General features: G+C 39.2%; 13 non-coding genes across 13 annotated transcripts; all 13 read right to left on the bottom strand.

The window, feature by feature from the left end:
* Nucleotides 1-747: 747 nt before the first annotated feature.
* On the bottom strand, nt 748-820 carry TRNAK-CUU (transfer RNA lysine (anticodon CUU)). Its single transcript has one exon. It is a non-coding gene; the product is annotated as a tRNA-Lys (tRNA).
* Nucleotides 821-1,172: 352 nt separating this feature from the next.
* On the bottom strand, nt 1,173-1,245 carry TRNAA-AGC (transfer RNA alanine (anticodon AGC)). Its single transcript has one exon. It is a non-coding gene; the product is annotated as a tRNA-Ala (tRNA).
* A 769-nt stretch (nt 1,246-2,014) lies between these two features.
* On the bottom strand, nt 2,015-2,087 carry TRNAA-UGC (transfer RNA alanine (anticodon UGC)). The gene has a single exon. It is a non-coding gene; the product is annotated as a tRNA-Ala (tRNA).
* A 1,161-nt stretch (nt 2,088-3,248) lies between these two features.
* On the bottom strand, nt 3,249-3,321 carry TRNAK-CUU (transfer RNA lysine (anticodon CUU)). The gene has a single exon. It is a non-coding gene; the product is annotated as a tRNA-Lys (tRNA).
* Nucleotides 3,322-3,673: 352 nt separating this feature from the next.
* On the bottom strand, nt 3,674-3,746 carry TRNAA-AGC (transfer RNA alanine (anticodon AGC)). The gene has a single exon. It is a non-coding gene; the product is annotated as a tRNA-Ala (tRNA).
* Nucleotides 3,747-4,090: 344 nt separating this feature from the next.
* On the bottom strand, nt 4,091-4,163 carry TRNAK-CUU (transfer RNA lysine (anticodon CUU)). Its single transcript has one exon. It is a non-coding gene; the product is annotated as a tRNA-Lys (tRNA).
* Nucleotides 4,164-4,515: 352 nt separating this feature from the next.
* TRNAA-AGC (transfer RNA alanine (anticodon AGC)) lies at nt 4,516-4,588 on the bottom strand. Its single transcript has one exon. It is a non-coding gene; the product is annotated as a tRNA-Ala (tRNA).
* A 2,845-nt stretch (nt 4,589-7,433) lies between these two features.
* On the bottom strand, nt 7,434-7,506 carry TRNAK-CUU (transfer RNA lysine (anticodon CUU)). Its single transcript has one exon. It is a non-coding gene; the product is annotated as a tRNA-Lys (tRNA).
* Nucleotides 7,507-7,858: 352 nt separating this feature from the next.
* On the bottom strand, nt 7,859-7,931 carry TRNAA-AGC (transfer RNA alanine (anticodon AGC)). The gene has a single exon. It is a non-coding gene; the product is annotated as a tRNA-Ala (tRNA).
* A 344-nt stretch (nt 7,932-8,275) lies between these two features.
* TRNAK-CUU (transfer RNA lysine (anticodon CUU)) lies at nt 8,276-8,348 on the bottom strand. The gene has a single exon. It is a non-coding gene; the product is annotated as a tRNA-Lys (tRNA).
* A 352-nt stretch (nt 8,349-8,700) lies between these two features.
* Nucleotides 8,701-8,773, bottom strand: TRNAA-AGC (transfer RNA alanine (anticodon AGC)). The gene has a single exon. It is a non-coding gene; the product is annotated as a tRNA-Ala (tRNA).
* Nucleotides 8,774-9,117: 344 nt separating this feature from the next.
* TRNAK-CUU (transfer RNA lysine (anticodon CUU)) lies at nt 9,118-9,190 on the bottom strand. The gene has a single exon. It is a non-coding gene; the product is annotated as a tRNA-Lys (tRNA).
* Nucleotides 9,191-9,542: 352 nt separating this feature from the next.
* On the bottom strand, nt 9,543-9,615 carry TRNAA-AGC (transfer RNA alanine (anticodon AGC)). Its single transcript has one exon. It is a non-coding gene; the product is annotated as a tRNA-Ala (tRNA).
* Between the last annotated feature and the right edge of the window lie 385 nt (nt 9,616-10,000).

Consider the following 10,000-nt stretch of genomic DNA (forward strand, 5'->3'; position numbering starts at 1 on the left):
AACTGACCGTTTTTCATTAAGAAAACCAGTTCCTGGATATTCCTCAACTCTTGTTTTTCAAGGAACTTATCATTTATAGATCCCTCAGTGGACAGAGTGTCAAGTAAAAGGAGACAAAATTGAAATGGAAGTTGTGGAAATGTCATTGTGAGATTGCATAAGAACTCAAATTGCTCTCACAAGCTAACGAATACCTAAACCCTTTTGATAAAACCCCTTTAGTTGTTATGATGTGACCATATATGAAAGCCATCTGTGATTTATCTGTTCTTACTATGCAACAAGCTTGGCAATGACAAGTTAAAAATAAAATGTATGTACATTTTAGAATGGAGAATGCGGTCATCGATCCCGCTACCTCTCGCATGCTAAGCGAGCGCTCTACCATTTGAGCTAATTCCCCTGTGGGCTCCCTCAGAATAACATTTCAAAAGTAATGTTAATGCCTACCACACTTTATTTGACGTCAAATTGCCCTTTACATGAGTGTTCAGTTCACTCCTAACTGATGCCTTACCTCCACTTAGGGGATGTTTTACGGTTCAGGTTGGCCTGTTTAGTACTTGAATAGGAGTAATATCGCTGTATGTTAATCTAGACTAATGACCTACCTAATCTTGAAGTTACATTTCCCACCAATGGGAAACCAAAGATATGCAATTTTTGGGAGTTATTGCATGTCTAATGCAAGATTAATTGCCATATTATGAGATCCAATGCAATAATCCTGCAAAAATTACTCGTTTTCGCCCAACGTGGGGCTCGAACCCACGACCCTGAGATTAAGAGTCTCATGCTCTACCGACTGAGCTAGCCGGGCTCCCTCTTTAAAGTAGAATGCAAACTGATCGTTTTTCATTAAGAAAACCAGTTCCTGGATATTCCTCAACTCTTGTTTTTCAAGGAACTTATCATTTATAGATCCCTCAGTGGACAGAGTGTCAAGTAAAATGAGACAAAATTGAAATGGAAGTTGTGGAAATGTCATTGTGAGATTGCATAAGAACTCAAATTGCTCTCACAAGCTAACGAATACCTAAACCCTTTTGATAAAACCCCTTTAGTTGTTATGATGTGACCATATATGAAAGCCATCTGTGATTTATCTGTTCTTACTATGCAACAAGCTTGGCAATGACAAGTTAAAAATAAAATGTATGTACATTTTAGAATGGAGAATGCGGGCATCGATCCCGCTACCTCTCGCATGCTAAGCGAGCGCTCTACCATTTGAGCTAATTCCCCTGTGTGCTCCCTCAGAATAACATTTCAAAGGTAATGTTAATGCCTACCACACTTTATTTGACGTCAAATTGCCCATTACATGAGTGTTCAGTTCACTCCTAACTGATGCCTTACCTCCACTTAGGGGATGTTTTACAGTTCAGGTTGGCCTGTTTAGTACTTGAATAGGAGTAATATCGCTGTATGTTAATCTAGACTAATGCCCTACCTAATCTTGAAGTTACATTTCCCACCAATGGGAAACCAAAGATATACAATTTTTGGGAGTTATTGCATGTCTAATGCAAGATTAATTGCCATAATATGAGATCCAATGCAATAATCCTGCAAAAATTACTCGTTTTCGCCCAACGTGGGGCTCGACCCCACGACCCTGACATTAAGAGTCTCATGCACTACCGACTGAGCTAGCCGGGCTCTCTCTTTAAAGTAGTATGCAAACTGATCGTTTTTCATTAAGAAAACCAGTTCCTGGATATTCCTCAACTCTTGTTTTTCAAGGAACTTATCATTTATAGATCCCTCAGTGGACAGAGTGTCAAGTAAAAGGAGACAAAATTGAAATGGAAGTTGTGGAAATGTCATTGTGAGATTGCATAAGAACACAAATTGCTCTCACAAGCTAACGAATACCTAAACCCTTTTGATAAAACCCCTTTAGTTGTTATGATGTGACCATATATGAAAGCCATCTGTGATTTATCTGTTCTTACTATGCAACAAGCTTGGCAATGACAAGTTAAAAATAAAATGTATGTACATTTTAGAATGGAGAATGCGGGCATCGATCCCGCTACCTCTCGCATGCAAAGCGAGCGCTCTACCATTTGAGCTAATTCCCCTGTGGGCTCCCTCAGAATAACATTTCAAAAGTAATGTTAATGCCTACCACACTTTATTTGACGTCAAATTGCCCATTACATGAGTGTTCAGTTCACTCCTAACTGATGCCTTACCTCCACTTAGGGGATGTTTTACAGTTCAGGTTGGCCTGTTTAGTACTTGAATAGGAGTAATATCGCTGTATGTTAATCTAGACTAATGCCCTACCTAATCTTGAAGTTACATTTCCCACCAATGGGAAACCAAAGATATACAATTTTTGGGAGTTATTGCATGTCTAATGCAAGATTAATTGCCATAATATGAGATCCAATGCAATAATCCTGCAAAAATTACTCGTTTTCGCCCAACGTGGGGCTCGAACCCACGACCCCAACTGAGCTAGCCGGGCTCCCTCTTTAAAGTAGAATGCAAACTGATCGTTTTTCATTAAGAAAACCAGTTCCTGGATATTCCTCAACTCTTGTTTTTCAAGGAACTTATCATTTATAGATCCCTCAGTGGACAGAGTGTCAAGTAAAATGAGACAAAATTGAAATGGAAGTTGTGGAAATGTCATTGTGAGATTGCATAAGAACTCAAATTGCTCTCACAAGCTAACGAATACCTAAACCCTTTTGATAAAACCCCTTTAGTTGTTATGATGTGACCATATATGAAAGCCATCTGTGATTTATCTGTTCTTACTATGCAACAAGCTTGGCAATGACAAGTTAAAAATAAAATGTATGTACATTTTAGAATGGAGAATGCGGGCATCGATCCCGCTACCTCTCGCATGCTAAGCGAGCGGCCTACCATTTGAGCTAATTCCCCTGTGTGCTCCCTCAGAATAACATTTCAAAAGTAATGTTAATGCCTACCACACTTTATTTGACGTCAAATTGCCCATTACATGAGTGTTCAGTTCACTCCTAACTGATGCCTTACCTCCTCTTAGGGATTGTTTTACAGTTCAGGTTGGCCTGTTTAGTACTTGAATAGGAGTAATATCGCTGTATGTTAATCTAGACTAATGCCCTACCTAATCTTGAAGTTACATTTCCCACCAATGGGAAACCAAAGATATACAATTTTTGGGAGTTAATGCATGTCTAATGCAAGATTAATTGCCATATTATGAGATCCAATTCAATAATCCTGCAAAAATTACTCGTTTTCGCCCAACGTGGGGCTCAAACCCACGACCCTGAGATTAAGAGTCTCATGCTCTACCGACTGAGCTAGCCGGGCTCCCTCTTTAAAGTAGAATGCAAACTGATCGTTTTTCATTAAGAAAACCAGTTCCTGGATATTCCTCAACTCTTGTTTTTCAAGGAACTTATCATTTATAGATCCCTCAGTGGACAGAGTGTCAAGTAAAATGAGACAAAATTGAAATGGAAGTTGTGGAAATGTCATTGTGAGATTGCATAAGAACTCAAATTGCTCTCACAAGCTAACGAATACCTAAACCCTTTTGATAAAACCCCTTTAGTTGTTATGATGTGACCATATATGAAAGCCATCTGTGATTTATCTGTTCTTACTATGCAACAAGCTTGGCAATGACAAGTTAAAAATAAAATGTATGTACATTTTAGAATGGAGAATGCGGGCATCGATCCCGCTACCTCTCGCATGCTAAGCGAGCGCCCTACCATTTGAGCTAATTCCCCTGTGTGCTCCCTCCGAATAACATTTCAAAAGTAATGTTAATGCCTACCACACTTTATTTGACGTCAAATTGCCCATTACATGAGTGTTCAGTTCACTCCTAACTGATGCCTTACCTCCACTTAGGGATTGTTTTACAGTTCAGGTTGGCCTGTTTAGTACTTGAATAGGAGTAATATCGCTGTATGTTAATCTAGACTAATGCCCTACCTAATCTTGAAGTTACATTTCCCACCAATGGGAAACCAAAGATATACAATTTTTGGGAGTTAATGCATGTCTAATGCAAGATTAATTGCCATATTATGAGATCCAATGCAATAATCCTGCAAAAATTACTCGTTTTCGCCCAACGTGGGGCTCGAACCCACGACCCTGAGATTAAGAGTCTCATGCTCTACCGACTGAGCTAGCCGGACTCCCTCTTTAAAGTAGAATGCAAACTGATCGTTTTTCATTCAGAAAACCAGTTCCTGGATATTCCTCAACTCTTGTTTTTCAAGGAACTTATCATTTATAGATCCCTCAGTGGACAGAGTGTCAAGTAAAATGAGACAAAATTGAAATGGAAGTTGTGGAAATGTCATTGTGAGATTGCATAAGAACTCAAATTGCTCTCACAAGCTAACGAATACCTAAACCCTTTTGATAAAACCCCTTTAGTTGTTATGATGTGACCATATATGAAAGCCATCTGTGATTTATCTGTTCTTACTATGCAACAAGCTTGGCAATGACAAGTTAAAAATAAAATGTATGTACATTTTAGAATGGAGAATGCGGGCATCGATCCCGCTACCTCTCGCATGCTAAGCGAGCGCTCTACCATTTGAGCTAATTCCCCTGTGTGCTCCCTCAGAATAACATTTCAAAGGTAATGTTAATGCCTACCACACTTTATTTGACGTCAAATTGCCCATTACATGAGTGTTCAGTTCACTCCTAACTGATGCCTTACCTCCACTTAGGGGATGTTTTACAGTTCAGGTTGGCCTGTTTAGTACTTGAATAGGAGTAATATCGCTGTATGTTAATCTAGACTAATGCCCTACCTAATCTTGAAGTTACATTTCCCACCAATGGGAAACCAAAGATATACAATTTTTGGGAGTTATTGCATGTCTAATGCAAGATTAATTGCCATAATATGAGATCCAATGCAATAATCCTGCAAAAATTACTCGTTTTCGCCCAACGTGGGGCTCGACCCCACGACCCTGACATTAAGAGTCTCATGCACTACCGACTGAGCTAGCCGGGCTCTCTCTTTAAAGTAGTATGCAAACTGATCGTTTTTCATTAAGAAAACCAGTTCCTGGATATTCCTCAACTCTTGTTTTTCAAGGAACTTATCATTTATAGATCCCTCAGTGGACAGAGTGTCAAGTAAAAGGAGACAAAATTGAAATGGAAGTTGTGGAAATGTCATTGTGAGATTGCATAAGAACTCAAATTGCTCTCACAAGCTAACGAATACCTAAACCCTTTTGATAAAACCCCTTTAGTTGTTATGATGTGACCATATATGAAAGCCATCTGTGATTTATCTGTTCTTACTATGCAACAAGCTTGGCAATGACAAGTTAAAAATAAAATGTATGTACATTTTAGAATGGAGAATGCGGTCATCGATCCCGCTACCTCTCGCATGCTAAGCGAGCGCTCTACCATTTGAACTAATTCCCCTGTGGGCTCCCTCAGAATAACATTTCAAAAGTAATGTTAATGCCTACCACACTTTATTTGACGTCAAATTGCCCATTACATGAGTGTTCAGTTCACTCCTAACTGATGCCTTACCTCCACTTAGGGGATGTTTTACAGTTCAGGTTGGCCTGTTTAGTACTTGAATAGGAGTAATATCGCTGTATGTTAATCTAGACTAATGCCCTACCTAATCTTGAAGTTACATTTCCCACCAATGGGAAACCAAAGATATACAATTTTTGGGAGTTATTGCATGTCTAATGCAAGATTAATTGCCATAATATGAGATCCAATGCAATAATCCTGCAAAAATTACTCGTTTTCGCCCAACGTGGGGCTCGAACCCACGACCCCAACTGAGCTAGCCGGGCTCCCTCTTTAAAGTAGAATGCAAACTGATCGTTTTTCATTAAGAAAACCAGTTCCTGGATATTCCTCAACTCTTGTTTTTCAAGGAACTTATCATTTATAGATCCCTCAGTGGACAGAGTGTCAAGTAAAATGAGACAAAATTGAAATGGAAGTTGTGGAAATGTCATTGTGAGATTGCATAAGAACTCAAATTGCTCTCACAAGCTAACGAATACCTAAACCCTTTTGATAAAACCCCTTTAGTTGTTATGATGTGACCATATATGAAAGCCATCTGTGATTTATCTGTTCTTACTATGCAACAAGCTTGGCAATGACAAGTTAAAAATAAAATGTATGTACATTTTAGAATGGAGAATGCGGGCATCGATCCCGCTACCTCTCGCATGCTAAGCGAGCGCCCTACCATTTGAGCTAATTACCCTGTGTGCTCCCTCAGAATAACATTTCAAAAGTAATGTTAATGCCTACCACACTTTATTTGACGTCAAATTGCCCATTACATGAGTGTTCAGTTCACTCCTAACTGATGCCTTACCTCCTCTTAGGGATTGTTTTACAGTTCAGGTTGGCCTGTTTAGTACTTGAATAGGAGTAATATCGCTGTATGTTAATCTAGACTAATGCCCTACCTAATCTTGAAGTTACATTTCCCACCAATGGGAAACCAAAGATATACAATTTTTGGGAGTTATTGCATGTCTAATGCTAGATTAATTGCCATAATATGAGATCCAATGCAATAATCCTGCAAAAATTACTCGTTTTCGCCCAACGTGGGGCTCGAACCAACGACCCTGAGATTAAGAGTCTCATGCTCTACCGACTGAGCTATCCGGGCTCTCTCTTTAAAATAGTATGCAAACTGACCGTTTTTCATTAAGAAAACCAGTTCCTGGATATTCCTCAACTCTTGTTTTTCAAGGAACTTATCATTTATAGATCCCTCAGTGGACAGAGTGTCAAGTAAAAGGAGACAAAATTGAAATGGAAGTTGTGGAAATGTCATTGTGAGATTGCATAAGAACTCAAATTGCTCTCACAAGCTAACGAATACCTAAACCCTTTTGATAAAACCCCTTTAGTTGTTATGATGTGACCATATATGAAAGCCATCTGTGATTTATCTGTTCTTACTATGCAACAAGCTTGGCAATGACAAGTTAAAAATAAAATGTATGTACATTTTAGAATGGAGAATGCGGTCATCGATCCCGCTACCTCTCGCATGCTAAGCGAGCGCTCTACCATTTGAGCTAATTCCCCTGTGGGCTCCCTCAGAATAACATTTCAAAAGTAATGTTAATGCCTACCACACTTTATTTGACGTCAAATTGCCCTTTACATGAGTGTTCAGTTCACTCCTAACTGATGCCTTACCTCCACTTAGGGGATGTTTTACGGTTCAGGTTGGCCTGTTTAGTACTTGAATAGGAGTAATATCGCTGTATGTTAATCTAGACTAATGACCTACCTAATCTTGAAGTTACATTTCCCACCAATGGGAAACCAAAGATATGCAATTTTTGGGAGTTATTGCATGTCTAATGCAAGATTAATTGCCATATTATGAGATCCAATGCAATAATCCTGCAAAAATTACTCGTTTTCGCCCAACGTGGGGCTCGAACCCACGACCCTGAGATTAAGAGTCTCATGCTCTACCGACTGAGCTAGCCGGGCTCCCTCTTTAAAGTAGAATGCAAACTGATCGTTTTTCATTAAGAAGACCAGTTCCTGGATATTCCTCAACTCTTGTTTTTCAAGGAACTTATCATTTATAGATCCCTCAGTGGACAGAGTGTCAAGTAAAATGAGACAAAATTGAAATGGAAGTTGTGGAAATGTCATTGTGAGATTGCATAAGAACTCAAATTGCTCTCACAAGCTAACGAATACCTAAACCCTTTTGATAAAACCCCTTTAGTTGTTATGATGTGACCATATATGAAAGCCATCTGTGATTTATCTGTTCTTACTATGCAACAAGCTTGGCAATGACAAGTTAAAAATAAAATGTATGTACATTTTAGAATGGAGAATGCGGGCATCGATCCCGCTACCTCTCGCATGCTAAGCGAGCGCCCTACCATTTGAGCTAATTCCCCTGTGTGCTCCCTCAGAATAACATTTCAAAAGTAATGTTAATGCCTACCACACTTTATTTGACGTCAAATTGCCCATTACATGAGTGTTCAGTTCACTCCTAACTGATGCCTTACCTCCTCTTAGGGATTGTTTTACAGTTCAGGTTGGCCTGTTTAGTACTTGAATAGGAGTAATATCGCTGTATGTTAATCTAGACTAATGCCCTACCTAATCTTGAAGTTACATTTCCCACCAATGGGAAACCAAAGATATACAATTTTTGGGAGTTAATGCATGTCTAATGCAAGATTAATTGCCATATTATGAGATCCAATTCAATAATCCTGCAAAAATTACTCGTTTTCGCCCAACGTGGGGCTCAAACCCACGACCCTGAGATTAAGAGTCTCATGCTCTACCGACTGAGCTAGCCGGGCTCCCTCTTTAAAGTAGAATGCAAACTGATCGTTTTTCATTAAGAAAACCAGTTCCTGGATATTCCTCAACTCTTGTTTTTCAAGGAACTTATCATTTATAGATCCCTCAGTGGACAGAGTGTCAAGTAAAATGAGACAAAATTGAAATGGAAGTTGTGGAAATGTCATTGTGAGATTGCATAAGAACTCAAATTGCTCTCACAAGCTAACGAATACCTAAACCCTTTTGATAAAACCCCTTTAGTTGTTATGATGTGACCATATATGAAAGCCATCTGTGATTTATCTGTTCTTACTATGCAACAAGCTTGGCAATGACAAGTTAAAAATAAAATGTATGTACATTTTAGAATGGAGAATGCGGGCATCGATCCCGCTACCTCTCGCATGCTAAGCGAGCGCCCTACCATTTGAGCTAATTCCCCTGTGTGCTCCCTCAGAATAACATTTCAAAAGTAATGTTAATGCCTACCACACTTTATTTGACGTCAAATTGCCCATTACATGAGTGTTCAGTTCACTCCTAACTGATGCCTTACCTCCACTTAGGGATTGTTTTACAGTTCAGGTTGGCCTGTTTAGTACTTGAATAGGAGTAATATCGCTGTATGTTAATCTAGACTAATGCCCTACCTAATCTTGAAGTTACATTTCCCACCAATGGGAAACCAAAGATATACAATTTTTGGGAGTTAATGCATGTCTAATGCAAGATTAATTGCCATATTATGAGATCCAATGCAATAATCCTGCAAAAATTACTCGTTTTCGCCCAACGTGGGGCTCGAACCCACGACCCTGAGATTAAGAGTCTCATGCTCTACCGACTGAGCTAGCCGGGCTCCCTCTTTAAAGTAGAATGCAAACTGATCGTTTTTCATTCAGAAAACCAGTTCCTGGATATTCCTCAACTCTTGTTTTTCAAGGAACTTATCATTTATAGATCCCTCAGTGGACAGAGTGTCAAGTAAAATGAGACAAAATTGAAATGGAAGTTGTGGAAATGTCATTGTGAGATTGCATAAGAACTCAAATTGCTCTCACAAGCTAACGAATACCTAAACCCTTTTGATAAAACCCCTTTAGTTGTTATGATGTGACCATATATGAAAGCCATCTGTGATTTATCTGTTCTTACTATGCAACAAGCTTGGCAATGACAAGTTAAAAATAAAATGTATGTACATTTTAGAATGGAGAATGCGGGCATCGATCCCGCTACCTCTCGCATGCTAAGCGAGCGCTCTACCATTTGAGCTAATTCCCCTGTGTGCTCCCTCAGAATAACATTTCAAAGGTAATGTTAATGCCTACCACACTTTATTTGACGTCAAATTGCCCATTACATGAGTGTTCAGTTCACTCCTAACTGATGCCTTACCTCCACTTAGGGGATGTTTTACAGTTCAGGTTGGCCTGTTTAGTACTTGAATAGGAGTAATATCGCTGTATGTTAATCTAGACTAATGCCCTACCTAATCTTGAAGTTACATTTCCCACCAATGGGAAACCAAAGATATACAATTTTTGGGAGTTATTGCATGTCTAATGCAAGATTAATTGCCATAATATGAGATCCAATGCAATAATCCTGCAAAAATTACTCGTTTTCGCCCAACGTGGGGCTCGACCCCACGACCCTGACATTAAGA

Source organism: Lissotriton helveticus, chromosome 1_2 (assembly GCF_964261635.1).
Source record: "Lissotriton helveticus chromosome 1_2, aLisHel1.1, whole genome shotgun sequence".
NCBI classification, from domain to species: Eukaryota; Metazoa; Chordata; class Amphibia; order Caudata; family Salamandridae; genus Lissotriton; species Lissotriton helveticus.